This window comes from Crocodylus siamensis, chromosome 1 (genome assembly GCF_052110815.1).
Source record: "Crocodylus siamensis isolate JL-2025a chromosome 1, ASM5211081v1, whole genome shotgun sequence".
Lineage (NCBI taxonomy): Eukaryota > Metazoa > Chordata > Crocodylia > Crocodylidae > Crocodylus > Crocodylus siamensis.
Window position 1 is genome coordinate 170,929,950 of NC_143395.1, and position 24,642 is coordinate 170,954,591.

Here is a 24,642-nt window from a genome sequence, read left to right on the forward strand (position 1 = left end):
AAGCTGTGTAATACCTCACTCCTTTGAATAGCTTATTCAGTATCTGGTTACTTGGAGTTGCTCCTGTAAGTGAAAATACTAAATAACTATAGTTTAAAATAACTCCTGTAGTGACCTACTCACACTACACCCCCCTCCCCCCCTGCTTCGCTTTGTTACTTACCAGGTACATTAAAATTCGCATTTAAATTTCAAATGAGCTAAATACACCATTGCTTTCAAATAAGTGACTGATTTTGTTCCTCTCAAGTTATATTAATATTAATATTATGGAGTCTTCCGTACCCTTGCTTTACTTCCTGACTATCTGATAATTGGGTTGGGAGTGTATACCCAGGGTCATCTTGTTTAGCTTATCTGCACAAGAGAAAGAGTGGCAAATAATAAGGGAAAGCAGCAATAAAATGGTGAAAAAAATTGAAAGGAAGATTTAATCTTTGACCAATTTGAAACATATCCCAGAGAATCCGTGGAGAAAAAGATAAAGTGTGACTATGAGTAAGTTAACTAAACACATTACAGTGTGTGAGAGCAAATGGAGTTAGTCCATTGTACATGTTTAATTTCCTATTAGTCTCTGGCGTTTACTACTACAGTCTGAGTTGGGGCATCTGTAAATTCAGTTAAATACAGTGCATTGTCTAAACATATCACAGCTCCAATCAGTCACCCTGGCTGCTGATAAGAAGCCTCTTGTATTATTGAATCTACAATAGGGAGGCTCTGCAGGCACAAAGATAACAGCTAGGTATTTCACTTTAAGTATGAGAAAAAACAGTGACTCGCCTTTGCTGCTACAGCTTTGACATTTATTACTACCCTCTGATTTGTTTTATACTACTGATGTGAATTTGCTTTCAGGTACTTTATATCTGTTCTTATTCCTAACTTAAGACCTCTATCTAGAAATGGTAAGGAAAAACAAATAAACTAAAATCAACTTTCATGTTATTACATAGATAGCAACAACTTTAGCACTTCCTCTTTTTTTTACCACTTTAAAAAATGTTGTACTGATTTTCACTCTTCTGGATGAAACGTTTGTCCTTTTACCATTTTGCTTGTTTTGTGATAAGGTCATTTTGATCCCTTTATAAAGAGACATTTGTATGCATGATCCTTAGGCAGCATGGGAATCTGGCTATAATGACAGGTGGCTTCATTTTTTGCCGTAGTTTTTAATAGGGACAATAAACATTTTTCACAGAGACCACTAGCCTGGAAAACACAAACATGCTTAAAATTTGCTTATATATGACATGTGTTGTATTTATCTTTTTGCATTGTTTTATCTGTATATGCTTATGTAGATTGGAATATAGTATTTGCTAATATATATACCAGGGTATACACATATATATATTGATACTGTATATGATGGAGCACTAGCATTGTCCAGTATTCAGGGTACCTAACACTTCCCAGTATAAGAAACTGCTTTCAGTCGCTCATAACTTTGATAAACTCTAAGTGTTCAGGTGGAAATTTTCCATGCCAAATGTCTGCCTCGGGGAAGTCTGGCCTGTTGCCGGTCAGGCTGGTTCTGAATTCAGGTCCAGGAACCTGAACTGAGAACAGGGCTCTCTGTGAACTCATGCTGGGCCCAGGCAGTGTGGAAGTGAAAGCTGCCTGATTTAAATGCAAAGGGGACAAAACTTGGCTGTGAGGGGGAGAAAATAAGTAGATTTGGACAGGCAGCTTTGTGGGAGGCTAAAAGAATGAGAGGCAGAGAGACTGGATTTTCTTATGAAGGAGGAGACTAGGGTTGGCTACCTGAATCAACTTCTGCAAGGTAAAAGAGAGGTAGTTAGCCTTAGTCTTAGTCTGGACCATATCTTTAAGACCTATGAGTTCCTTTACCACAAGGTAAGTTAGGGTGCATTGGCTACTCCAAAAGTACTGGCTGTGTGCACACCGTTGTCCCATGGTAAATGGGAGGTAACTTACTCCCCTTTATCCCATTTTCACTTTTACCATGGGATATGAGCATGCCCACAGGCAGTTACTTTGGATTAGGTAGTGTGTTGAAAGTTCACATCCTATCTTTCAGTAATTTTTTTATGTAGCTAAACCATAGAACAGGCTGGACAAGGAGACATTACTATCTGTAGAGTAATCGGATATATATTGGTGATATAGAATAGCCTTTGAGAAGACTAATTATTCTATGTTCAGAGGAGGGCTTTAATTGGCTACAGCAAATAATGTTGCATAAACTAATTTAATTTGAACATTTCCTAACTTTTGAGTGCTTGATTTTGCAGTCCTTTTAATGTTCGTTTAGCTTCAGTTCTCTGTGTGTAATATATCATTTATACATACAGACCCCAATCGTATAATTAATGATACACATATATATCTATGTTGTAACCATTTACCTGAAAATATTTATCTACAATCTGATAGTGGATGCTTTGTGATCGTTACTGCCTGTTTGAGGTGTGTATTGACGTTATGATTAAAATAAATAAGATGTTTATTCTTAGTCTTTCACTATTAATGCACTTTATTTGTTTAATGGGACATATTTCTGTATCTTTTCCAGTAAACTGATCTAAGTAATGGAAAACCATCTAGTTGACAATTCCTGTAACAAAGAAATTCCATGGTTAGGCTTCAATTCCAGCATCTAGGCTCAGTTCACATTTTTATATTTAGATGTATTGCAGATCCCAGGTTTCAGAGCAGGCCAGGAGAGTTGTACATTAACACTTCGTATTGCCAGGTAAACGACAAGTGTGAGTCACCTGCCAACTTTGTGCTCTCGTAGACTGGCAATAGCAGCACTCTCAATACCGAGAGCACCCAGAACCCAATATCTTACAGGTGTCTGTGCAGCCTGGATCCAGCAAGGTAGAAAAGCATGTGTTTAACTTTAAGAACGTGCTTAAATGCTGCTCCATGCAGCAGAGCACTGAAGCATGCTCAAAAATACATTGTTGAATTGGGGCCTGTATGATGATATAGGCAGGAGATTGGTTGGAATTATGTCTAGTCATCCATTCTAAAGGAGGGCGGCTTTAACGTTGAACCTTGAAGACAGCTGGGACATGAAGGTCCCCAATACAGTAGTTAAAAAAAATCTTGTCTGAGCCCTTTATAATACATAGACCAGGGAGTGCATAATTAATACAACATAATACTGTTAGCTATTTTTTCTTGCCTTGAACTAAGACACATACTGTTATTTCCATTGCACCACGGAGCCTTTGCAGTGCTAATGTTTATGCTAGTTTGCAGGATCACAGTATGTGGAGCTTATTGTTTCTGATGCAGTGAGCATCAAAGATGTGACTGTTGTGGCAGGCTAGTGCATCTGCTCATGCTGTTAAAGGCACACTTAATGAAAGAGGGAGGCTTTAAACAGCTGAAGATAGAAATGGGAAGAAGAAAGAGGCTTAAGGAGATGTCAGGTCAGAAGATTGTGAAGGATGTGGGGTGTTCGTTATAGCTGAGGAAAATAACACCCAAGACTGAATAGAAAGAGTAAAGCATAAGATAGATTGCAAAAGAAATGATTGAGAGAGGTGGCCAAAATGTAGGGACAGGGTTCAAATGGGCCAGAATCTAGACCATCAGTTTAAACCATCAAAAGCATTGCCAGTTCTGTTATAAGGCTGTTTCAAAAGACAAAAGATCAAATCATCTGTATACATATGGGTAAATTCTGTCTCCAGCACACCAATCAACTACAGACTGGGTTCTGCTCAGGGAGTGCTGCGGGGCTAGGGGAGAAACACGTTCTTGTAATCTCAGGTCTATAATACTACTCCTCTGTCTTCATGTGGCCTTTATACATTGGAATGGCCAGTGGGTTAGACACAGGCTGTGATGTTTTAGGCTCTCAAACCCTTTAGAAAGCAAAGCTTCACTGGTTCTGCTGGGTTAGGACTCTGTAGTTATTCCAGGAGGCCAGTATTTAATAGACCAGTAGTCTGATCCAGTATGAACAATCTTGTAACTATAATATTTTAATATTGCCTTTTAATCTCCACACTCAGATCACTTAGACATGAAGGGAAGTTGTGCCATAAAGAAAGGGAATTATATGACCCTTAATTTGAAAGTTACACAAAGGAATTTATCCACAAAATATAAATTCAAATCATACATTGGTAAGCACTATGAGAAGAAGAGGTACAGGGTTTTTTATTTCCTCCTATTAAAACCATGGAAGCCAAAGTCATACATGCTTAAAATTTGGAGAAAACTAGGCAGATCAGTGAATGGAAGCAGCCCCCCAGAATTCCCACCTGGCATGTGTAAATCAAAGTTAATCCCGATATTTATACATATGTACATCTATCTATCTATCTATCTATCTATCTATCTAGTTTTTAGTATATATTTTAACACCCCTTAAATCTTCAACATATCAATGAGGCTAAGAGGCACTAAAATATATTGCCCATTGCAATTCTCTCAGTTCTTACAAGAGGGAGCTGCCAGCTTAATTCTTAGACTAGATAGGAAATGAAGATTTGCCAGAATATCTGTATTACTTTTTAAAGTTACCTCTGTCTTTTTCATTATATTTTCAGTATAATTAGTTTAGTCCTGTAAAGCAGCTATTTTAGGCTAGTTATCCTGTGTGTTAATTTAATTTAGAGCCCTTTTTTTTTTCAAATAGAAGCCTGGATTCAGATGTAGTTTATATAAGTGAAATTAGTTTGGTGGTGCGATCCAGCTCTTATTAGGATTGTGTCCATATGACAAAACTAACATCCAAATTGGCACATTTCAATACCGTTGGCATTCTCTGCACCAGAGAGACCGAGGAGTACAATACCCAGCATGTTGCAGGTCAGGACAGATGTGTACTGGCAGAACTGTTCACGAAGCTTGCACAGTGTCTGCTTGAACTGGCCCATTGGCTAGCTCTTAAATTCACTGGAACTCAAAGCCTGAGTAACTGGGCTCACCATGGGAATTGCCATAGAGATGACCACACTGAAGCCATGCCTTGCAGATTGCTAACGGTAGATTTCCTTTGTGCATCCTCCTCATAGACTTCCTTACAGTTGCTCTGTGGAATGGCACCTTGTGTGCCAGCTCCAGAGAGGTTACTGCAGTGTTGGGATTGGCCCTGAACGTTTTATAAATCTGAAAACAAGCAACCAAATAGGCACAAATAGATAAATCCTTGAAAGAAGTAACTTGTTCTAGCTCTGGCCCCAGCAAATTCAGTAAAATGCTAGAATTAAAATGTCCTGCTGTCCAGTGTCTGTGTGTCAAAGATGCAACTGCTTCTTTCCATGGGTTGGTTATTGCTATTATCACATGTACCATGCAAATTACCTAGAGATTTCCAGAAAGGCATTTGCATGAAAACAAAATTGACACTGTGGATACATGAGGAGAACAGGGAGGACTTTATAAAATGTGGGAATAAGGCAGGATTTGGGGGGCTGACTGTCATCTCTTACAAGGTAGCATAACAATGCTCTGTACTGTGCAGCATACTTAGATTGCTATTGCTGACATTATGGCTTTTTTTTTTAAATCAAATGATCAAGGAATTTCTTTTTCCTGCAGAAGCCCTTCAACTAGCTGGTAGTAGTGTTTTGGCTTGTTAAATTGTTCTTTCACGGTTTAGGTTTTGTTAACAGACACGATTACTGGTTCTGTATGCTTTCCTAATCCCTCTTCAGACTGGTGCATCTCCAACACTACCAGTTTAATTAACACAGAAATTCTCATATTATTTTGGTGTGCTGATTACAGGCAAAGACTAAGTGGAAGTCAGTTTGGTATCCCAAGAGATTTCAGTGTTAACAATGCATAGGGGTTTTTTCTTCCTTTTCTCCTCCTTCATGAACTCTAGATAAGCAGCAGGCCCCAGCTAGATTTCATTACTATCACGCACTCTTCATGGTCATCTTTTAATATTTGAAAGGATCATTTGTTAACTGGAAATGGTCAATTTTTTTCTTTGGCTTTTGAAATATAATTTTCAATTTTTAATTTGATTCATTTAGATGAAATCATTAATCAGGGTTGAAACTGAGTTAATTTTCTGGAAAATAAATGAGGTTGTTAGAGTGAACATTATTAAGTGGGCTCTTTGCAAGAAAGGGATAATAGCTGAAAATATGGAAGACTGAGAACTATAGCAGTTGAGGGATAAAAAACAGAAGTTTTTTTTATTGCTAAGTGTAGTAATTTTTTAAAAAGGACTTAGGCATGGAGGAGTGTTTTAAATGTAAAAGTATTAAAGGAGCATGGCAAGCACTCTATTAAATATACAGCAGACTTAAAAACTACAGCTCCCCCAAATCTAAGTTTAACTAATGAATTTCTTAGGTACTTGAATACTCTTAAAGTTTAACAGATAAATCTAGGATGCGCCAGTGCTCTTCCAGGTTTTGAGCCAGAGAAAGCTGCTCTGCTTATAAATCAGTAATAGAGTGGTCATATGACCCAAGAGGCTCACCAAGCACTGAGTGGGTGACCATTAAACCCATTTCACAGTCTGACCAAGATTCAAATTCTGGCCTGCTGAGGAGAATCTGTTTTATTCATTCTCTGTGGTGTGCATTATGATGAGAAGTGATTAGGGAAGCCAGCACAATATCCTATAAACAAAAACTAAATAAGAGGATTAGGGTAGACAAGTTGCATTTTAGATTTACCAATCAACATAATTTAGTTTGCTATGGAATTTGTTGTTTGTGGTCATTTTTTAATGCAACGTACTTCCTGCTAAAGGGTGTACTCTCTTCATCTTCCAAGTACTGCAAGTTTCTTTTAATAGATACAGCTGTCTGCTCTGTTCAGATGGGTAGGAATTTTTTTTTCCTTTCAAGCATTCCAGTCCTTGCTTGAGTTACTGTAGCACTAGGCTCTTACTCAGGCGAGGTACAGACATTCAAAAAGCCCAAGGCAGAATTATCTAAGTTATGTGGTTTTCTGTAAGCGGCATAGTTTAGATTGGTGGTGAACAGAATGCACATTTGCCCGTTGATGGGTGGGGAAAATCCTAGAACAGGTTCCACCATTTTCAGTCTGTGTGCTGAATTTCTGTTACAGGTACGGACCGGTTTTCAATCATTTATACCAGTAAAAGTGTAATGTCTATACCTGGCCGTAGTGACAGCAGTAGGTCAAAATTTTAGGGGGGCATTATCACCCTTTCTAGCTCCTCTTTCACTGTACATGCATTCATTAATTAAGAACATTTCTGAAAATTTCCAAATAGCAATAGTGCTTTTATATATATTACCTGGCAAGATACTACAATGGGAGTCGACTGATTACAGCAGCTCACAGGAAAGCATTCTAGTTGTTGAAACTAAACAGGATTGTGGATATAAATGGAAATATAAATTTTATCTATATATTTTCTTTCCATTCTTGTTGTATCTTGTTCAAAAAAGGAAGGAATTAATTATTTGTGCTGGGTGGAAACTGAAATTAGGTTTCATCATTACTTTTTCTGGTTTTAGCCTTTTTGAATACATGGAAGAGAAACTGTATCATGGAATAACAGAAACTCCCAAACTCCCTCCACACAATTATGAAGTCCTCTGTAGTCAATTAGTCAATTGCAATTAGTTAGTACTAATGGGTTTTATATGGGGGCTGTATTGTAGACCCAACATGCCAATAGGGGCAGCTTAATTGGAAGGACTGGTGAGGCTACAGCATTATATAGATATCCTGAGGTGAAATTTGGGGCAACAAAATTTCAGTAGGCACAGTCCTGAGCTGCTAAAGTTGATGGGAGTTTGCAGTTGACTTCACTGGAAGCAGGATTGTGCCTAGGACATTTTTATACTTTTTCCTAGTTTTTGCAAGAAAGCAATATACATATGATCAGTACAATGAGCAGTTAAACCAGTAGCTCTCACTCTTTTTGGAGTTGAGATACCCCTCCATTACTTTTGTGAATTGAGTGGTACCCAAGTTCAAACACGAATTTGCTTACCTCCTTGCAGAAGGTCTGGGCATAGAAGGTAAAGGATCTTCCAGGCAGGGACAGCCTAAGCCTGTGCTTACCTAATTATCTCCTCACAGCTCACTTGTCTACTCGCACCTTGTGGCACTCTTCAAAGGATCTGGTGGCACCCTAGAGTATCCCAGCACCATGGTTGAAAATCACTGAGTTAAACCAGTGTGACAAAATTGCCACCACCAGTGGCAGCAGCAGCAGGTGGCAGCCCTCAGGGTGCTTGTGGTGCTGCTGCCCAGCGGTGCATGGCTCCAGCCAGAGCTGCCCATGGTGGCAAGGAGCGCAGCCTGCCTCTGTTGCGCAGGGCTCCATGTGGCTCTCATTCAGCTCCTGGCACTTGCACGGCAGTGAGGGAAGTCTGATGCAATGGAGCCAGCTGCCTTCTCTGCCACATGCAGCTGTGGGACTCCACCAGAAGAGGCAGGAAGCCCTGTCTCCTGCTTGGATGGTGGCAGCTGGCTTTGTCACACAGGGCTAGTGCTGGAAGCTGCACGTGCACCACGCAGAGCCCCACATGATAGAGGAGGGCCTACTGGCTGTGCTCCTTGCCACCATGTGCAGCTCTGGCTGGAGCTGCACACTAGTGGGAGACAGCACCATGAGCACCCTGAGGTGCACTGCTGTCACCAGCAGTGGCAGGGTCTGTGTGCCATAGGGGGGAGTGTATAGGGGGACCCCACAAACCCCACACACATACACCCTGTCCCCGGACCCTGCCACACACATATATCTACACCCTGCAACATACCCTACACACCACCCACACACAAAGCTGCCCCCCATCACAAACCACCGACACACACTGTTCCACCCCAACCACACCCCCACACCCAAAATACAAGACTAAGACTTTATTTTTTATCTATTATGCAATCACTTCTATATACAGTACACAAACACAAATCATGACAAAAATATTTTTTGTAATAAAATTAAAATACGTTATATTAAGTGTTTGACTTTTACTGTATGGTTTGGGTTTTTTCTGGTTCAGGTGGCACCTCCCCCCTACCTCCCAAAAGAAGTACTTTCAGGGCAAAGGGAGGGACTTCTGGTGGCAATGGTCAGGGGTTAAGCCAGAGGCAAGACTTCTGGTCCCAAGATGACAACCAGGGGACAGGACACCTGCCAAGGGGCAGGGCTCCCCTTGCAGCCCTCCACAGTTCACCAAGACTCATTAAGCAGCCCTCGGGATGAAATAATTGCCTACCCCGATCTATCCTACTCCAGTCCTGGGCTTCAGCTGAGCAAAGAGGGTTAATTCTTTGCTTTCTTTCTCTTACCAACAAATGAGTCCTAGATGCAGACCAGTAAATAGTCATTTACTTAACCAGGTATTTTACCCAAAGGCCTCTTGTTGAAATACCAGTGCCCTGTACTGCTACACTGTGTTTTTTCTGTCTAGCCAACTCCTTTCAGTTATGATAGACAAGTAAAGAATATTTTAAAAGCTAAGTGGGAAAGGAGGGGAAAGCTGTGACCGGTAACATTTTATTTTGTTGTGCAAGAAGGCATTTAGTGCAATTCTTAAAAATTCAGCAGTCTTGTTCAAGGCAAGCACAGCAGCTAATTATTGAAACTCCATACTAGTGATCCCACTGAATGAGAAAAAGAAGCTTTCTAAAGGTGAATCTGTCCCTTCCTATCTTTACACTTTATAGCAAACTTGATATGAAGAAATGTATGCTCATACATTACCGAGAAAGCCACTGACTAGATCCTGCCAGTTCAGATCTGGCCCAAGTCATACTGTAAGCATACAAACATATGCCACTGATTGCAAAAAGATTAAATTTTGTGACTGTTTGGATGAGGAACCTGAAGCTGCAATTCACTTACTTTTGAACTGACTACTCTCTGATGGGATAGCCATCTGCCCTGCATGTGAAATGCTCAGCTCACATTTGGCTATTGATGGTAATACTGGCTAGCAGTGTTGGCTGTGTGGCATATAAGGGATTGAGAGTATACAAATAAAAATGAATTAAAATGGCTATTATAAAAAAAGACTTCTAAAGCTTTTAAAGGGAAAGCAGGGGCTAGCAAGCGTAATAGCCCTGCTTCAAGTTCCTTATTTCAAGCAAAACTTCCTAGTTTAATTTTAATCCTTTTCAAAAGCCTTGCTCCTACTTTGAAGATAGAACACCGCCCCCTCAAGCTCTGAAGCTGAGCAGTGGCCCTTTTTGTTTTCACAAGCTGAAAATAAAGTGTTCGCATGAGCTCATTTACAGAGAGTGGAGTTGGCAGCCTTATCAGGAGAGGAGAAAGGAGCTCTGAAGATGAAAAGCTATCGCTGTGACAGAAGTCTTTATTAGGTTGGGCAGTAATGGAATGTGGTGTACACAGGATAAAGTGACGGCTACCTAGAGCATTTAGGGAAAACTAGAACAGTAATCATGTTTTATGTTGTTCCTAGTCTGGCTTCCTTGGTGATCCTGTTGACCCTGGGGGATGTTTGGAGTAAAAGGGGAGACTCTATGTAAATAGCATATGATGCCTAGAAAGAAACTAAGGTTAGTATTAAAAAACACACCCCACTTGCTCTTTGAGGAAATGGTGACCACCAAAACAACTGAGTTAGGAACAGAGAAAGTAAAAATATGTCATTATGTAAGTGATGAAATTGCCCAGGAGTCAAGGTTTTCCCAGCTTTCCACTGTAAAGTCAAAGGGGAAAAATATTTCCTCTGCTTTTCCTTGGCAAGATCAGGTGGAGATCACTTGCAAATCTGTTTGATGCAATCGTTATTATAACATGGACAGAAATGAAGGTTTCTGATTTTGAAATTGAAGTTTCTCAAGGTAATTTTCAGTACAGTACTTTTACAGTATGAAGTCATTAAACACATAGCTGCGTTCAAATAGCATAATATTAACATAAAACATTTACTTTGTTCTACTTGACTGGTTAAATAAAATATTACCTTTGAATTGAAGCTAAGGGCAAAATTGACTTCCCTTCCTTTTAACTGCAGATCCCTTTTGCAGGTGAAAATCTTACCCATAGAGCAGAAACATCTGTAGGGCAAATGAAGGATCACTAAGGCCTCCAGTTTGAAGCCTGTAGAAGTCAATGGAAATCTTTTTATTAACTTCATTTTGCTTTACATTTTCCCAGGTAAAAATAACCAAAAACTACAAAATACATATTATATTAAAATAAATGTCCTCCAAATTATAACACTGACTCAAATTCTATTAGTTTCACACCACAGATTTCAATACTGTGGTCTCTGCATGTGAAATTCCCTATAAAATATAATTGGACAGTAACATGCATGGGACTGCGGTCTATACACATGAAAGCATGTTAGGAGAGCGAGAGCCTGTTTGTTCCTGTATGCACACATTTTGTAAATATAACTTAAAAAACATTTTTAAAATTTAGCCCATTCTTGCCAACAATCAGACAGGCTGCTGTCCTGTGAATATTTATTGAACACTACAAAAACAGCACTGGCATTCCACTTCTGCTGTCCCTGGACCTTATATTTGGAACGCTTACTTGGGCTTACTATCACTTACTATTTAAGTAGTGACAGTCACTTCAAAGGGACTGTCTGCATGAGCAAGCACTAATCGCTGCAAGTAACACAGTGCACAATCTTAGGTTTTCTATGAGGGAGTGTTCCTGAAACTGGATGGTTAACGCATTTCAGCATGTCCACTCGCTGACCGGCTGCTGCACATCTTGAGCAGATTATTTGTGCAGTGAACAAGAAGGCAGTGCACTGATACCTACTAGTCAAACCCCACTCCCCTGCGATGGGTCTTTTTACAGTTTCAGATGCATACTGAAACTGGGATGTGGGACTAGGAACATGCAATTGCAACACTTACTCCTAAAGTCAATTCTTTACTAATTCACAAGAAGTGAAAATTACCCCTGTGCAGATGGTCCATGTACCTTCCAACTCCTTAAGTACTCTTCTAAAGGCTTACGGGGACATAACTGGTACAAAAATCTTTGCTAACTCCCTCTGTAAAGGTATATAGCACCCATTCAATGGAGGTGACCTGAATTTGGCCTGCTGTAAATTATTGATGAAAAGGGCTGCTTCACATACTTCAGCATCACTCCCATTGACTCTGATAAAAGCAAGATTGGATCTTTCAACATTATTGCATGGTTAAGGACCTACCGAATTAAACTATTTTGTGGAAACTGCAAATTTGGTAGGTCCCCTGTGAAAAAGCCAGACCCCTATGAATAAGCATGGGGACTTTGAAAATACAGGAAAATGGAGGGGAGGGGGTGGGGGAGGGAGGTGGAAGGGAGCTGCAAACAGAGGTGGGATGGGATGCCCTGATATCCTGAAGCTTTGGGGGGGGGGGGGGGGAGAGGGGGGAAATTTTCACAGTAGAGTGTGGTAGTCCCCACCTACATCTCTGATTGGCCAAGGGCTCCCAGAAGTCCCGCCCTTCCCTGGAAATTGACAGGTGACCATCTGTAAATCTCCAGGAAAGTGTGGGAGGAGGGCCCCCCATGCCTCTGTTTAAATGAGGGGCCCTGGAAGTCCCACCCCTCCCCAGAGATTAATAGGTAATCATCTGTCAATCTCTGGGGAGGCGCAGGACTTCCATGGCCCCTCAGTCAATCAGACATGTGGGGGGACTGTAAAAATGGTGCCCAATGCCATGCCAGGACAATGAAATCTGGAGGGAGCTTCCATGAATTAGGTAGGTCCCTACATACAATACATCACCTTTGTGCTCAGAACAAACAAATGCTATAATTCCACAAATCATCATATTGTTCCTAGGCCTTTTTATTTTGCTTAAGAATTTGGGGGTTTATTTATCTTCCCATTCATTCTGCTGCTTTTCCATCTTCATTAAGGTTTATCTTCTTTTCCCAACCCTGGATTAAAGCCACAGCACTTTTGTGTAGAAAATAGCCTACTCACAAAACAAAACCTTTAGAATTAGTTGTACGTTAACTAAAGGAAAAAAATAGATAGCTAATTGTTACTGTGGTACTTATAAATTTCACAGCTGCTATGAAATTCAAATAAAGACCTGCAATGCTTTTATAGACATCTCTGGCCCTCAATAAAAACAAAAAGGCTTCACTTCAAGTTTTGAATTGCTTCTTTTAAATGCCTTTAAACAATAGACCTATTTCTCCATTTAATTAAAACAGTAAAAGTTGTGCTTCAACTATACAGATTCACTGAGAACTGTAATTGATTTGGTTCATTTCTTTTTTTTAATCACAATTAACAATAAAGCACAGCACATTTTGGTTAAAGAGCTGGGAAATAACAATGAAAAAGAAAGATAAATGGCTGTAATACTGCTTACATTAATTAGGAAGGTATGTTGAATATTATTTGTGCTGGAAAAATTCTACAATCAGTATTTTAGTGGCATGGTTTTAGTGGAAGTGTTGTCTGAGTAAGGATCCCAGGTCCTAGTTCATAAAGGAAATTGTACAAAACTAACATATCTATAAAAGATCATTTTTATGTACACTGACAGCTACAGTCAAATTTTTATATGTCTTTATGTATAGAAACACATAAATATAGAGCAGTGGTTCTTAACTTTTTTGGATTTGAGGCACCCCTCATTAAACTTCAGGAACCCCTCCATTAAAAAACTAATTTATAGATTAAAGTGCTTACCTCTTTGCAGAGGGGCTTGACTGTGGGAATAGGGGATCATGGAGCAAGCCTCATGTAGTTGATTTTTCACACACAATAGGACCACACATTTCCTCACCTGCCTATCCAGAATAGGATTAGGATGTTCTGATATGGCAACTTACATTTTGAGAACTGGGTTGGTGATGTAAAACTTTCAAATTTCATTGAATTTAAAGAATTAAAGCAAATTTTTACAGCTTTTTAGTGCCTTTTTTCCTGAAGGAGATGACAGAGCAAGCACCATAATGACAACAGTGTTATAAAATGGGTGTAAGTGCTTTGCTTTCCTTTTAGAATGACTTCTACTAGGACTCCTCCCATCATTCAAGCAGATCATTTTAAATTGTGGCTCAGTGGCCAAAAATGAAGTAAACTTGAATTTAAGTCTGATCTTTTTTAAGGTGTGTGGACCACTGCTGGAGTTGCTGACAAACTCATGTTCCCGTCCCACTCATACAGTGGGTTGTATAGTATATACAATATAGTTGTATAGTATTAAACAAATGTATTGTGGGAAGGCTTGGCCTTCCCTAGAAGTGCTAGATTGGAGGCAACATGCAGATAGACCAGTGGGGCAAGTCAGTGCAAATGGCAAATTTTCTTTTCTTGATCCCATGTGTGGTTTAGAATTGGAATCATAGAAAATTAGGATTGGAAGGAACCTGAGGAGGTTATCTAGTTCAACCTGCTCATCAAAGCAGGACCACCCCACCTGTATCATCCAAGCCAAGGCTTTGGCTAGCCGGGTCTTAAAAACCTCCAAGGATGGAGATTCCACAACCTCTCTGGTTCCAGTGCATCCTGGTAAGAAAGTTGTTCCTAATATCTAACCTAAACTTCCCTTGCTGCAACTTGAGACCATTGCTCCTCGTTGTCATCTGCCATCACTAAGAATAGTGTAGCCTATGGGCAGGCAATTATTTTGACTGGAGAGCAAGTTAATGAGTTTCTGTGAGCTGTTGAAGGCCACACGCATAAAATGAATGGTGAAGATATCATTTTTAACACATCATTAGATAAAAAAAAGCATATGCTAAAAATCAAACATCTATTATTTAATATTTGAATTTTACTTCAAAAATATTTTTGTCCTGATTTATGATTTTTTGAGCAGTGTATATAGAAGTGAGACACTCAGCCAAGAGAGAATGTCCTCATCCCCAGTAGAACCCTGCCACTGGCTAGCTACCCATCAAATCACAAGGGAGCTCCCTTTGGGGCGCAGGCAGCCTAACATGCCCCTCAAGAGCTGCCTGCACCCCAAATCCCCCTGCTACCCACACCTTCCCATCTACACTTGCCACCAGAAAGCCTGGGGTGGGGGATGGGCAGTAGGTGATGGGCTCTGCACTTGTGCCTAGAGGCAGCAGAGTTTACATCATGCCTCCTTTAAGGTGAAGCCCTAGTCCGAGCCCTGGTCCCATCTCCTGCCTTACCCTGTGCAGCACGACAAGCCAGCCCAGCTACCTGCTACTTCCTGGCTGCATCCTGTCCTTCCAGGTGAAGCTGCCCCTGGTGCCTTGGGGCTGGGGCTCCTCCTGGGGGAAAAGGGACCCTTGGGCTATAGGTGGATGCTGCCTGCATGACCTTGGAGAGGAGCTGGGGCAGGCTGCAAGGGGCTGCTGGATTCTGTATGTAAATAGTTCATCTCTTTGCTTGTTTTGCAAATGCTGTGAAGTATACTCATCACAAACAAGAGTATCTTCCATTTTCTTTTAAACGTCAGCACATTCAGCCAGTTCTTCAAATATAGATGCAGCCGTACTAGGATTTTCTCTAGATAAATCCTCACCTTTCTTAAGCAGGATTCAAGACCTTGTGTCTGTGACTAAGTGTAGTTGTCAGTACTTGGAATCCAAATCAGTTTAAAACATTGTTACAGTGTCCAGCTACTTTGAGTTCTAACAAGGGTTGTGTATCTTAGTAAAACCTTTTAGCCCAGGAAGTTCAGCATGTAGAATGGATATGGATTTTGTTGAGTGGAATACAGAAACTGTACTTCATGCCCTAGTCAAAATGGACATTTAAAAGTGAGTGAAAAATGAACATTTAAAAAAGGAATATTAAGAGCATCTTTTATAAAATCTATTGTATTTGTCACTAGAAAAATACAACCTGGATTCCAAATTTTAAAAGGGATTATGTCTGCAATCTAAATGTGTTTAAATTAAGAACTCTGAATTAAACATATGATTTCCTTCCATTTAAGACGATTAAAAATTCAGAGCAGTTTCCTCAGTTTGCTGTTTAAGATACAATAGTGTTTTTTATTATCTTTGTAAAGATAGATTTGATTCAACATCCTGGACACACACAGCTCTAAGTTTAAGAAACATTCACGTCCAAATTTGCCAAAGCCTGGCACCAGATATCACAGAAGGTTGTGAAGGTTTTGGTCTGGAACTTTACCTCTTGAAGATTCTGATCTGGTTCATAGTTCTGGAATCAGATATACCAAAATGCCCATACTGAATCCAGGCAAGGATTAGATCAATCTATTAATCTGCATTCAAACCACATAGTTTCTGCCCATCTCTACTTATTGTTTATTATTGTTATTATTATTATTACAACAGGTCAATCAATTAAAATTAAAACTATGGATCATCTAGGATGTCTGGCCAGGTCTCATTTAATTTTGGGTCTAACCTTAATTATAGACCACATAAATTTAACCAACCACTTGATTACTATAATTCTGAGCCTAATAGACTCACAGAAGTTTGGTTCAATATAGGAATGCTTCTTTTATGCCCAGTCATTTTGGAAAGTGGGGAGAAGAAGAACATAGAGCACATGGAAATCAAGCTTACAAAGCAAGGGGAGTAGTAAAAGAACGTCAATCTATAGTGCCATGGTATGTTTTCTACAATGGTAGAAGCAATGGAAAATAACTCTGAGATGGAGAGAAGTCAGTAAAAAATGTTTTTTGTTATAGTTTCTAAAACCTGCTTCTATTCAAGAAATTAATGTTTCTAAACAATGAAAAGGTCTGTTATGTTCACATAAATCTCCTACATCAGTGAATGTGGAATGTGAAACCTTAGGAAATGGTATCAGAAAATACTTTAAATGTTCCAGCTCCTGAGATGATAGATTAATAAAAATTCAGCAGTCAGTCCCAAGGGTTTTCCTCATTGGATCCATCCTCATGGCCATCTGCTTTGATTTGCGCCAATAAGCTTGTGGCTGGCTCTTTATTCCCAGAAAATATATTGATATTCTTTATAAGCGAAACACAGTCTTGCTGGATATAAGATCATTGCGGGCTTATTTTACAATTTCCAATTCCTTCCTTTATTCCAGGATGATCAGGCTGGGGCCTAGAAAAATAAAAATCAGTTTATATCTCTCTCTTTCATTTCCCAGTATAGTCAAGATCCTACTCCTGTCACATGGTTGTAGTAACATAATGTTATAGAAAGGCATGGCATTGACTTGTCTGGAATGTTTTGCACATTTAAGAAGAGGGGCAGTTTTCTCTTTTGGAGTCTATCTGATTCTCTAAAAACTAGTTAGTGCACATTCTAATGAAGGCAAATGGGTCCGTATATTTCCAGTGGGATCAGAGCTGTTTTCTGGCATGTGAAAAGCCAACAGCTAAGGGAGGCCACTGTTCCTTTGGAGATGGGATGTGGCACGTTTGGGCTAGGGACAGACATTCAAAAAACCTGAGCCTAAATTGATTCAGTCTTTTCAAGTTAGTTTAAGATATGCAGCTTAAACTGATTAATAGCTGGACAGACATTCTCTGTTAAATCAGGAAATGCAGCCACATGCCTGCGGTGGCTGGGGGTCACTAGAGCATGCCTGCCAGCCACTGCCAAAGGGGAGGGAAGAGAGACACCTTTCAAGGCTCTCACCCCTCCCTGCTGGAGTGGAGGGGGTGTGGCCAGGCTTCAGCTGGGGCTAACACGACACGGGATGCCAGCCACGAGCTGGAGGGGAGGAGGGGCAGCTGCTGCCAGACTGATGAGTGAGGATGGGGAAAAAGTCCTTTCTCTGAAGCAAGTGTGTACCAAACAAACACAGCAATTTGCAAAGCATACAACAGGGTACTATCAAAAATCTTTGCCTAAGCTAAGATACAGCCCAGTAAAATACAGCATACACAAGTTAGTCTAACTTAAAATGTAAACCAGGAAGACAAGAATTAGTTTTACTAATCCTGAGGGCAGAGTGTCTCCTTATAGCCAGGCGTTCAGAAAGGCTTTGTTTAGGTATTCTCATGTTTTACACATTCTACTTTATAATGTAAATGTAGCTCTCTGCATTCTTTGCTGAAGCTGTCTGCAACTTCCCTTAACTACATCTCCAGCATGTGTAATGATTGTCAGGTCTGTGCCAACACTTTCCACCTCTCTGTCTGGTTTTGCAGCTCTGGGCTCACAGGTGCAGGGCTTGCACACAGAAGACTAGCTTCCCTCTCTCCCTCCTCCCTGCCCCTGCTTCAGAACATGCTGTGGAATGTAATCCTCTCCCTGCCTGGCTGCAGGGAAGCCACAGAGACTGCAGCCAAACCCCTGGGGGGCTTGGGGGAGAGAGGGGACAGAGGGAGGAATTAATTCCATCCCTCCCTGGCTGCAGGCAAGCCGTGAAGGTGCGGCTGGCAAACCCCAGCTGTGGTCCCCAGGGTTTTCCAGTCGGGGGGGAGGTGACAGAGGGAGAAATTTGCCTCAAGGGTCCTGGCAGGCCAGGGTCTGGTCACACCTTGCCCCTGCTTGGTTAGAGAGCAGAGGGAAGGGGCCAGCCCATCTCACTGGAGCAGAGAACAGAGCTCCGCCCAGCCCAGAGAGCATGATGGGATGCTGGGGGAGTCTTCTTTAACTTAAGCCAGCAAGGGGTCTGGGGCAGACATTGCATAAATTGGTTTGAGGCAAATCAGTTTAAGTCTGATAAACCCAGTTGAAGGTAGTATCTCAAACCAGTTTTGATCATGTGCACTGAACGTCTGTTCTGTTACAGGTTTCAACCAGTTTCTGATCACTGAAACTGGTTTATGTGTAATGTCTGTCCATAGCCCTGAAGGAGAGGACCATATTTAATCTGAGACTGGGGAAAGCAGAAGAGCTAGAGGCAGACATTCAAAAAGCCTGAGCCTGAATTGTTCCAATCTTTGCAAGTTAGTTTAATCTGGAAAGACTGAACTGGTTTGCAAATGGGTAGATGTTCCCATTTCATTCCAGAAATGCAGGCATATGGCTGCAGTGGCTCAGGCCAGAAGCCTGGGGGTGCTAGAGCAGCCCGCCCTTTCCTTTCACAGGAAAACTGAGTTGAGGGGGGAAGGGGTATGGCCAGGTCCCTACAGGCCTGAGTAAAACTGAGGGAGGGTTTAAACTCTGACCTTGGCCTGGAGGGTTCAGAGGGTGGGGGAAGAGGGAGCCTGGCCATACCCCTGCGGCAGGGGAGGGAAAGAGGGGAAGCTCTGCCTGCCCCAGTGGCTCCCTGACTGCCAGGAGCAATCCAGGCACACAGCGCTGCCCAGACCCAGAGGGGGACTCTTTGCCCTCCTCCCTCTCCAACACTGTGGGGCAGGGAGGGGGACTCTTCCCCTACCTTCTCTTCCTTGCTTCTGCCCCCCACTGACAAAGGGGGCTCTGCATGGGGCTGCCTAGCCCCAGAGGTGGACGCTTCTTGCTGCTCGTTCCCCTGCTGTGGGGCAGGGAGGGAGTCTTTGTGTGGCACTGCCCAGCCCATCCTGGGTGTGAGGAGTAGCTGTCACTGAGGTGCAGCTGCTGAGGATGGCCCAGCTTCAGTGGCCCAGGCTAGCCCCACTGAGCCCCAGTTGAGGCAGTTGCACACCGGGGATGGGATGGGCCCTGGGGGTGGAGCCATCTGCAGTGGCTGCAGCTCAGTGACAGGGAGGCTGAGCCCTGTCAGTGAGAGCAGCTTGGTCCAACATGCATGGGCAGTGGCTAGCCAGGCAGCAGGCTACTCAGGCTGGCTTGGAGGCCCCGGCAGGCCTGGAACCCAGCAGCTGCCCATCACAGGGGTTCACTGCCAACCCACAAGCCTCTGTGGAGCCTCCAAGCCAGCCCAGGTAGCCCACTGTCTGGCCAGCCACTGCCTGCACATGTTGGGCCAGGTTGTACTCACTGACAGGGTTCAGCTTCCTGGTCACTGAGCTGCAGCAGCTGTGGATGGCCCCAGCCTCACCCAGCCATGTGGCTGCCTCGGCTGGGGGCTCAGTGGAGCCAGCCTGGGCTGTGGGGGCGGGGCCATCCCCAGGGGCTGCGGCTTAGTGACAGCTGCTTCCTGTGTCCAGTCTGAGCTGGCTAGCTCCACACAGGTGGGGTGGTGGGGAGAGGAGGGGGAAGAGCCCCTCCAACACTGAACAGAACCCTTGCTCCTCCCCCCACTGTGGGGTGGGGAGAGCAGGAAGAGTCCCAATCTGGAGCTGGGTGGCGCTGCATAGAGCTCCCCTCCCCGCCCTGCACTGGGGGGAGGCAGGGAGGAAGGATGCTATTCTGTCCCTAGTGCAGGGGGTGGGGAATTACCCTCCTCCCATCCCAGCTTGGCCCTGTCAAGGCAAAGTGGGCAGGGAGGGGGTTAATTCCTCCCTCTGTCCCTTCTGCCCTGCAGCCAGGGTCTGTCAGCCCCAGCCGCCCCCAATGCCTCTGCTGCTTTCCAGGAGACAGGCAGACCCTGGCTGTGGTGGGGGAAGAGGGGAAGGAGGTAAGAATTAACTCCCTCTATGTCCACTTTGCCATGATGAAGCCAGGCCAGCCAGTGTCTTGCCTCATCCCTGCCTTTGCTCAGGCTAGAGAGCAGCAGGGCGGGGCCAGCCCTGCTCTCTGGAATAAGAGAGCATAACCCATGGTGGGATGCTGGAGAACTCTGATTTAACTTAAACCGGGAAGGGATCTGGGACAGAAGTTGGGTAAACCAGTTTGACCCAAATCAGTTAAATCTGATAGTACACTCAACCAGGTTTATCTTAAACCGGTTTCAGCCATTTTGAAACTGATTTATGTGCACTGAACTTATGTTGTGTTACAGGTGTAAAGCAGTTTATGATCACTTAAACTGGTTTATGTGTAACTCCTGTATCTAGCCAAGAATACAGAGGAAAAGCAAGTCCTCACTTAAGGGTCTCTTCCTTCCTGACATCTTTGGGGTTAGTTTTGAGGATTTTACTTAGTTGTCCCTCAGATCAAATTTAGTCAAACTCCTGTTGATAGGTAGACTGACTTCTGTTAAATAAAGAGAGGAAAGACTGAGTTAGGAATTCAGCAGTTGGCTCTCACCTTTCATTAGGCATCAAATAATTATTTAAAATTGATGAATGGCACATCATTGCATCTCTGTACTGGACAGCCACTGGGAACAGAGCCCCTATTTAAGTTTCCCAGTATGTAGAGGAAAGAATAAGTAACTTCATTTTCCACATTACTTTTGTATACTCCAACATGATTATAGGAGACATCATTACCTCCCATTGTATCTTGCCCAGCTACTCTGAGCAACACTGGCAGCAATTTAGGCTGCTTGCTTTCAACCCCATGCAAAGGCCAAGGACCTGTTCCACTTTTTAAAAATGATCACAAAGTCCTTAGTGTGCATTTGAGGGTTAATTTTTAGGTGCAATGTTTGAGCTTCTGGTGAGTCCTAGTCATTCTCCATGGCATTATCTACTTTCATCTTCATCAGGTTAAAAGTATCCACAATTTATAGTTTTGAGCTTGAATCCCATACTTGTATATGGAGCTTCTTAGTTTTACAATAGAACAGATCTGGTAAGGCATATGCAATGAAACAAATCTGCCATATGATCAGGCAAAGGGGCAGCACTACTACTACACATGTGCTGTTCTAACAAATGACTTAAAATCCCAAAGATTATTTTTGTTCAAAAGTTCTAGGGTCAAAATGACTACTATATATTTTAAGAGTATATACTGTATATTAAATAAATACTACATATTTAATAATACATGCTAAAATATGTACTACAGTATGAAAAATAATTCTGTTTACTCCTGTTTACTGAATTATCCTTCTTTTTCTCCCTTCTTTCCCGAGAAAGGAGGAAGGACTGCAGATAAAAAGAGGAACTCCTCTATATCTTTCCTCTAAATATAGTTGACAGTTTCTTAATCTAGTTTTGAATGAAACTCAAGGAGTCTTTATATGGTGATTATGCTAAGAGCATATCTGGTCCTGTTGACAATAGTTTTGTTCAGTTAAATATTTTTCATGTATTTCATTTATACTTTGTGTGAATATTTTGCCTAATATTTGTCATCTTCTGGCCTAAGAGTGTGATGTGTCTGTTAGTAATAGCAAAATGTAGTGATGTCCCATTTAAACATATTTTAGATGTTAGAAAATTTCTAACTGTGTAGATGGCAAAAGATAAAATAATACATGGAAGACACAAAAACTAAAGAATGTGTCTTGAGGAACTTACACATTTCCAAACTAGTGTTGAGATAGAGGACTCCTTTGCAAGGGAAAGGAAACAGTATTTGAAATAGTTCAAAATGATTGATGGGCAGGGTATATAAAAAGAGAAAATCCATCCAAAGGACCCTCTATCTCAATGTAGCCAGTTACAGGGAAAGAAATTTGGGGTAGCGTATGATACATCAGAGAGCAAAATACTGTTTGTTTCATATGATCTAGCAATGGAAAAGGACATTTATTTCTTTTTATGTGAGACTATGGATGGGTATACAAACCAGAATTCAAAATCAGCTGTGGATGAATTTTATAATGACACGATACGATATAACCACGAAACCACTTGCTTGTTCCCTAAAGGTTAATGAGTCTCTAAATGGCATGATCTGAGAATAGTAGGCCAATCAAATTACAGAATTTTACATGTGTCAAAGAAGTGCAGCACATTACAGTAATATGGACCATAATATCTGAAACCTTATTCTAGTGACTAAGACTGATCAAAAACAAACCAAAAATAGGGGAGGGAGGGTCATATCCATTTATAAGTACAAGACGATGGTTAATGACATAAGGCGCAAAGGTAGTGGTTCTTGTCACAGTGTTGAGGCTGTTCTTTTACTTTTTGGATGCGGCTGTGAATGACATTATTACATTTTCAGCTCAACCTTTTTCTGTGCATACTTTGAAGGAGTTGCTCAAGATCTCTGCTTATGAAAAGGTGACCTAGGTTGTCACACAGTTATGAAATATTTCAACAGGGTTGTATTTGTCAGTGTAAAGCAATTTGCTTATTCAGCTTACCTTTCTCTATGGCCTTCTTCCCTTTATCAGTCAGCATTGCTGTTGCTTTCAGTCTCCCATGTGGAATCTGGGTTTCCCACTGAATAGCAATAAAATCTAGATAGACATGATGGGGGGCGGGAATCATTATGTATATTGTGCAGGCTCTGGTCTGGAAAAATATTCATTGCATGTAAAGCAGTTGTGTCATCTGCCTTCAACCTGGTGTAAATCCATCATAGAATCATAGAAAATTAGGGGTGGAAAGGACCTCAGGAGGTCACCTAGTTCAATGCCCTGCTCAAAGCAGGACCACCCCCAGCCAGATTATTCCAGCCAGGGCTTTGTCAAGCTGGACCCTAAAAACCTCTAAGCATAGAGATTATACCACCTCTCTTGATAACCTGTTCCATTCACCCTCGCCACCCTCCTAGTGAGAGAGTTTTTCCTAATATCCAACCTAAACCTCCCTTGCCTGTAATTATGAAACTTCAGTAACTTCAGAGTAATTTTTTTGGATGTGTCTGTTTTCTCTTAATTTGGGCCTGTGAGAAACAGAAGTTGGGTTCTTATTTTCAGAATACTATATTTCTTTTCAAGGTACTTGCCCCCAAATGAGGCCCACACCTTGTTTTTTGGGGCTTCAAAATGAAGATTTTTTTCCCCCCCAGAGTTATGGCCATATAGAGCAGGGACAGAAACTAATTTTCAGCTCACTCACCTTCCCTTTCCTGCTTAGGTAAAGCTACCATTTTAACCTTTTTCACAGTAGAATTGTGTCTGCTCAAGCAAAAACTGAAACTGGAGCTGCTGATGAAGACTGATTCCATGGGTGGATCTAGGATTTTGAAAAGAGCTAAAAACAGACCTCAGGGATGGGAGCTACAAGACAAAACTAGGAATAGCTAACAGACAGCAAAATTGCCAAAGAAAGGATAGTTTGATTAGTTGTACACCAAGACTACATCTAGGTACAAGTTGCCACACAGGAACTCCGGCAGCACCATAGGATGAAGCCCCATACCATGGGTGCTTGTCTGCTCCTGCAGGAACACACCACAGTACCAGACTTTATCCTATGGTGCTACTGGGGCTTCAGCACTATGACCCTTACCTCAATGCTTGGCTGTCACCATAGGAACAGACTGTAGTACTGCTTGACTCCAACACCACAGATCTTGCCCAGGCACTATTCCCCACTACAGCCAGAGTTGGGGCAAAACTGTTTGGGCTAGATAATCTGGCTCTGTGGGCCAGATTCAGTCTGCAGGCTATATGTTTAACAACCCTTGAGGTAAATCATAATGGGTTGTGAAGTTAATTGACTCCCTCAGCACTGTGTGAATAGAAATGCCACCCCTGCTGCTGGGCTGTTTGTTTTAAACTTGGAGTGGAGCAAGAAACAAAGCAGTCTGTGAGTACACAAATGTACCACCTCTGGATCTTCCCCTGCTGGTCTCTACCCTTCCCTCCGTAAGACTGCTGGGAGGAACAGAAGGAAAAGATGAAGTGGCTATCTTACAGTGACTCTATGCTTCTATTTAGGGCAGAAAATCAGCTTCCCTGCATGAGACAAAAACTCCAATTTTGGAAGGCTAATTTTTGGGAGAAAGGTGAATGTATGTGAGTAAATAAGGTAGATGAATAGGCAAACAGACAGACCCCCAATCTTGGAAAGACATGCACATGACATGCAGACTGTGAATAGTCATGTTGAAAGATATACAGTGCATGAAGTGAAGCATGTGAGTAAATCTCAGCAGGGTAAGAACCTATATGACATATCATAGTGCCTTGCAAGATGTGTTGGTTTAAGCAAAAAAACCCCCAACTTAATTAGGCATTTGTTAAGCTAATA

The 24,642-nt window shown here is 41.9% G+C and overlaps 1 protein-coding gene across 9 annotated transcripts in view; it reads left to right on the top strand.

Annotated features, from left to right (window-relative positions):
• The window catches only part of ESRRG (estrogen related receptor gamma), a 516,894-nt gene that overhangs the window by 405,287 nt on the left and 86,965 nt on the right, over positions 1-24,642 (top strand). The window lies entirely within an intron of this gene.